A 5,999-nucleotide genomic window follows, 5' to 3' on the forward strand; every position below is an offset into this window, starting at 1 on the left:
GAAGACTGCCTTCATACTCATTCTGATGGCCGCAAGCCTTGTGGTCTGGTCTCCCTACGTTTCTCTCCAGCATTAGAATTGGTGTTGACACTGAGGGTGTAAAGGGTTGGAAAGGAAGTGGCTGCACTGAGGATACCCATGGGCAGGATTTAATGAGACTTTAATTCAGAATCAATCCCAGGAGAGAGAATGGAACTTTGCCCTAATGAGTTAACCTGGAAAAACACATCCTGCCAAAGAAGGGTTTAATTTAGCTTCTTTCAGAAATTCTGGGTGGGCTAAGGAGCACTCGGTGGAGAAGTTAAACTCTAGGTAGGCATATTGCTGAGGCCTAGCCTGCTTTATTCGGAGAAGGCAATGGCACCCCACTTCAGTACACTTGCCTGGAAAATCCCATGGTCGGAGGAGCCTGGTTGGCTGCAGTCCATGGGGTCTCGAAGAGTTGGACACAACTGAGCGACTTCACTTTCACTTTTCACTTTCATGCATTGGAGAAGGAAATGGAAACCCACTCCAGTGTTCTTGCCTGGAGAATCCCAGGGATGGGGGAGCCTGGTAGGCTGCCGTCTATGGGGTCGCACAGAGTCTGATACAACTGAAGCAACTTAACAGCAGCAGCAGCCTGCTTTATTAGTAAAATCTCTTTGGGAACTTTCAATGTTGGTCTCATAATTTTAAAAATTTCTACATAAATTTCAACAGTTGAAGGGTTGCCCTTCTGCTGACATGATAAGTGATTAGTCTGTGGTTTTCCTCTTCTTGCTCACTTGAGCTTTATTTGAACAAACTGGAATTTACAAGGTCACAACTTATGACCCCTGGGTGATGTGAAGTTTTGAAGTTCTGCAGAGAAGAGCAGCTTAATATAAGGCCATGCAGCAAGTATTATCTGTTTTGCTGGTGATGGTGGTGAAAGAATGTGATAGGCAGTGATGATCCCTAGTCCTTAATTGATTTATCCTTATTTGTAGGGACCAACTTCTTTTTCGTGGTTTATGGATACAGGGACAATTGGAAAGAGAAGTGAATACAGTCAGAAGATGTGGATTCTGTTCAGGTTTTGTTACTTTCTTTCTGCAATCTTGGGTAAGTCATAGAAACTGTCTGAACCCGCTATCTCATCTGCTCCCCACCCTGGGCCAAAAAGATCAAATGAAACCATGTAGACACCTTGAAAACTGTGGGGCACTCCACAAATGCGATGGTTTTCTAAATTTTCATTCATTGTATGACCCACCAAGTAAGCTCTTCAGATAAATCAAGAGTTCAAATACGAAATTGGGAGGAGACAACATCTTGAGTCTGCTGGCTACTAGATGATGGGACTTGAGGGCTATGGAAGATAGAGCTAAGGGAAAAAAATAAGAAGAAGGAGTTAAAAAGGAGAAAAGGCATAAAGGCTTGACTCTGGTGCTGATTGGGCCTTATGACTCTAAAGTAAAAGTGAAAGTAGGTCAATCATGTTCAACTCTTTGCAACCCCATGGACTATCAGTTCAGTTCAATCGCTCAGTTGTGTCCAACTCTTTGCAACCCCATGAACTGCAGCACGCCAGGCCTCCCTGTCCATCACCAATTCCCGGAGTTCACCCAAACTCATGTCCATCAAGTCGGTGATGCCATCCAGCCATCTCATCCTCTGTTGTCCCCTTCTCCTCCTGCCCCCAATCCCTCCCAGCATCAGTCTATTCCAATGAGTCAACTCTTCTCATGAGGTGTCCAAAGTACTGGTGCTTCAGCTTTAGCATCATTCCTTCCAAAGAAATCCCAGGGCTGATCTCCTTTAGAATGGACTGTTTGGATCTCCTTGCAGTCCAAGGGACCCTCAAGAGTCTTCTCCAACACCACAGTTCAAACACATAAATTCTTCAGCGCTCAGCCTTCTTCACAGTCCAACTCTCACATCCATACATGACCATAGGAAAAACCATAGCCTTGACTAGCCATGAAATTCTCCAAGCCAGAATACTGGAGTGGATAGCTGTTCCCTTCTCCAGGGGATCTTCCGAACCCAGGTCTCTCATATTGCAGGCGGATTCTTCACCAGCTGAGCCACAAGGGAAGCCCTATGACTCTAAAATATAATCCTATTTGAATATGGAGCAATGGAATATAAGTGAGCAATCAAAAATTATTTCTTTAAAAGAAATTAACCAACAGGACAAATACAAGTTGTCCAGCAGGAAGAAAAAAAAAAATGAAACTTTGGGGGTAAATCAGGAGGTAAAACAGAATGTAGGATGTAGGAAAGAATGGCAGGATATAGGAAAGGGTGGTGGTGAGAGTGAAAAGTGCTCTGAAGTCTAGGGACTTGTTTTCTGCCACTGACTTGCAGTAGGCCCTTGAACAGATTACTATCTGGTTGGTTTCCTAATCTATACAGACTGTTCTCAAATCCTAAATGGGAGAATGAGACTCAGTGATCTATTAAAAAAAATTCCACCTTGGGACTTACTGTATGGGCCAGTGGTTAAGAATCCGCCTTCCAGTGCAGGGAATACAGGTTAGATCCCTGGTCAGGGAACTAAGATCCCACAGCAGGGCAATGAAGCCTGCGTGCCTCAACTGGAGAGCCTGCATGCTCTAGAGTCCATGCTCCACAACAACAACAACATTAGCACAGCAACAAGAAGCCCGTGTGCCACAGACAGAGAAGCCCCAGTGTGCTACAGCTAGAGAAAGCCCATGGGCCACAACAAAGACCTCAGTTCAGTTCAGTTCAGTTGCTCAGTTGTGTCTGACTCTTTGCGACCCCATGAATTGCAGCACGCCAGACCTCCCTGTCCATCACCAACTCCCAGAGTTCACTCAAACTCATGTCCATCGAGTTGGTGATGCCATCCAGCCATCTCATCCTCTGTCATCCCCTTCTTCTGCCCCCAATCCCTCCCAGCATCAGAGTCTTTTCCAATGAGTCAACTCTTCGCATGAGGTGGCCAAAGTACTGGAGTTTCAGCTTTAGCATCATTCCTTCCAAAGAACACCCAGGACTGATCTCCTTTAGAATGGACTGGTTGGTCTAGTGAAGCCAAAAAAAAAAAAAAAAATTGTTACTTTTATGTGACTTTGGACAAGTCACATAAACTGTTAAATTCACCCACAAGCATGCTCAGTTGCTAAGTTGTAGCCAATTCTTTGTGACCCCATGGACTGTAGACAGCCAGGCTCCTCTGTCCATGGGATTTCCCAGTCAAGAATACTGGAGTGGGTTGCCATGCCCTCCTCCAGGGAATATTCCCAATGTAGGGATCAAACAAGGATTCTTTACCACTGAGCCACCTGGGAAACCCATATTCAACCATGTGTTAACCCCCATTTGCTTCAGAGTTTTAAACAAAGAAATAGAATGTTATAATATGGCTCCCCATTCATTTCTCCTTCTTCTCCCAGAGGTAAACACAATCCAGCCTGAGTTGGTGAGTACCAGTCTCATGAATATTTTTATACTTCTAGATACACGATTTTGTAAAAAAGACAACAACAACAACAAAAAACCCCACAGAAATGTTTTGAGGTTTTTAAACATTTACATAAATGGTTTCTACTATATGTATCCTACATCTTGATTTTCAGCAATATCATACTACTGAGAAGTAGTATAGCCTGATGGTCAAACACTAAGATTCCAGGACAGATAGCCTGGGCTCCTATCATCTTTCTACCATGCTATCTCTGTGATCTTGGGTAGGTTGCTTAACCTCTCTGAACCTCAGTTTCCCATATGAAAAATAGGGATAGTAACTGTACAAACCTCATAGGCCTTCTGTGAGAATTAAATAAGTTAAAATATGTAAAGCTCTTACTATATACACAGTGCATATAGTAAGCACTATGTGTTCGCTATTATTACTTGAGATTTATCTATGTAGATAATTAAATCTTTAGAAGTATAGATAATTACTATGTGTGTAATGCACTGTGTATATAGTAAGTGAAAAACTTATTAGTACATATACTAATAAATATTTAAGACCATTTGGAAATACTATGATTCTTGATTCTGACTACAAGCTATGAACATTCTTTTCAAGAGGAAACATTCTATTTTCTCTCTGTATGATTCCAACTCTTCAAAAGCAGTGGGGTATGTTGAAAGATGGGCACAATAAATGGCAGAAATGGTATGGACCTAACAGAAGCAGAAGATATTAAGAAGAGGTGGCAAGAATACACAGAAGAACTGTACGAAAGAGATCTTCATGACCCAGATAACCACAATGGTGTGATCACTCACCTAGAGCCAGACATCCTGGAATGTGAAGTCAAGTGGGCCTTAGAAAGCATCACTACAAACAAAGCTAGTTGGAGGTGATGGAATTCCAGTTGACCTATTTCAAATCCTAAAAGATGATGCTATGAAAGTGCTGCACTCAATATGCCAGCAACTTTGGCAAACTCAGCAGTGGCTATAGGACTGGAAAAGGTCAGTTTTCATTCCAATCTCAAAGAAAGACAATGCCAAAGAATGTTCAAACTACTGCGCAATTGACTCATCTCACAGACTAGTAAAGTAATGCTCAAAATTCTCCAAGCCAGGCTTCAGCAATACATGGACTGTGAACTTCCAGATGTCCAAGCTGGTTTTAGAAAAGGCAGAGGAACCAGAGATCAAATTGCCAACATCTGCTGGATCATTGAAAAAGCAAAGGAGTTCCAGAAAAACATCTATTTCTGCTTTATTGACTATACCTTTGACTGCCTGGATCATAATAAACTGAAAAACTCTTAAAGAGATGGGAATACAGACCACCTGACCTGCCTCTTGAGAAATCTGTATGCAGGTCAGGAAGCAACAGTTAGAACTGGACATGGACCAACAGACTGGTTCCAAATAGGAAAAGGAGTACGTCAAGGCTGTATATTGTCACCCTGCTTATTTAACTTATATGCAGAGTACATCATGAGAAACACTGGGCTGGAGGAAGCACAAGCTGGAATCAAGATTGCAAGGAAAAATATCAATAACCTCAGATATGCAGATAACACCAACCTTATGGCAGAAAGTGAAGAGGAACCAAACAGCCTCTTGATGAGGGTGAAAGAGGAGAGTGAAAAGTTAGCTTAAAGCTCAACATTCAGAAAACGAAGATCATGGCATCTGGTCCAGTCACTTCATGGGAAATAGATGGGAAACAGTGGAAACAGTAGCTGACTTCACTTTGGGGGGCTCCAAAATCACTGCAGATGGTGACTGCAGCCATGAAATTAAAAGATGTTTACTCCTTGGAAGGAAAGTTATGACCAACCTAGATAGCATATTGAAAAGCAGAGACATTACTTTGCCAACAAAGGTCCGTCTAGTCAAGGCTATGGTTTTTCCAGCAGTTATGTGTGGATGTGAGTGTTGGACTGTAAAGAAGGCTGAGCACCAAAGAATTGATGCTTTTGAACTGTGGTGTTGGAGAAGACTCTTGAGAGTCCCTTGGACTGCAAGGAGATCCAACCAATCCATCCTAAAAGACATCAGTCCTGAATATTCATTGGAAAGACTGATATCAAAGCTGAAACTCCAGTCCTTCAGCCATCTGATGCGAAGAGCTGACTCATTTGAAAAGACCCTAATGCTGGGAAAGATTGAGGGCACGAGGAGACGGGGATGACAGAGGATGAGATGGTGGGATGGCATCACTGACTCAATGGACATGAGTTTGAATAAACTCTGGGAGTTGGTGATGGACAGGGAGGCCTAGTGTGCTGCAGTCCACAGGGTCGCAAAGAGTTGGACATGACTGAGCAACTGAACTGAACTGAACTGATGTTGAAAGAAAAGAGCATATGCCAGAAAACCTGGGTTTGATATCGAGCTCTGTGATTTATTAGCTAGCTGTGTAATTTTGAACCTAAACCTCTGAATCCCTCATCTGAAAGGTCGTTATCTCACAGTGTTGTTGTGAGAAATTCATTCATTTGACAAACACTTATTCAGTTCAGTTCAGTTCAGTTCAGTTCAGTCTCTCAGTTGTGTCCGACTCTTTGCGACCCCGTGAATCACAGCACGCC

The sequence above is a fragment of the Ovis aries genome, unplaced genomic scaffold (assembly GCF_016772045.2).
Source record: "Ovis aries strain OAR_USU_Benz2616 breed Rambouillet unplaced genomic scaffold, ARS-UI_Ramb_v3.0 scaffold_195, whole genome shotgun sequence".
Lineage (NCBI taxonomy): Eukaryota > Metazoa > Chordata > Mammalia > Artiodactyla > Bovidae > Ovis > Ovis aries.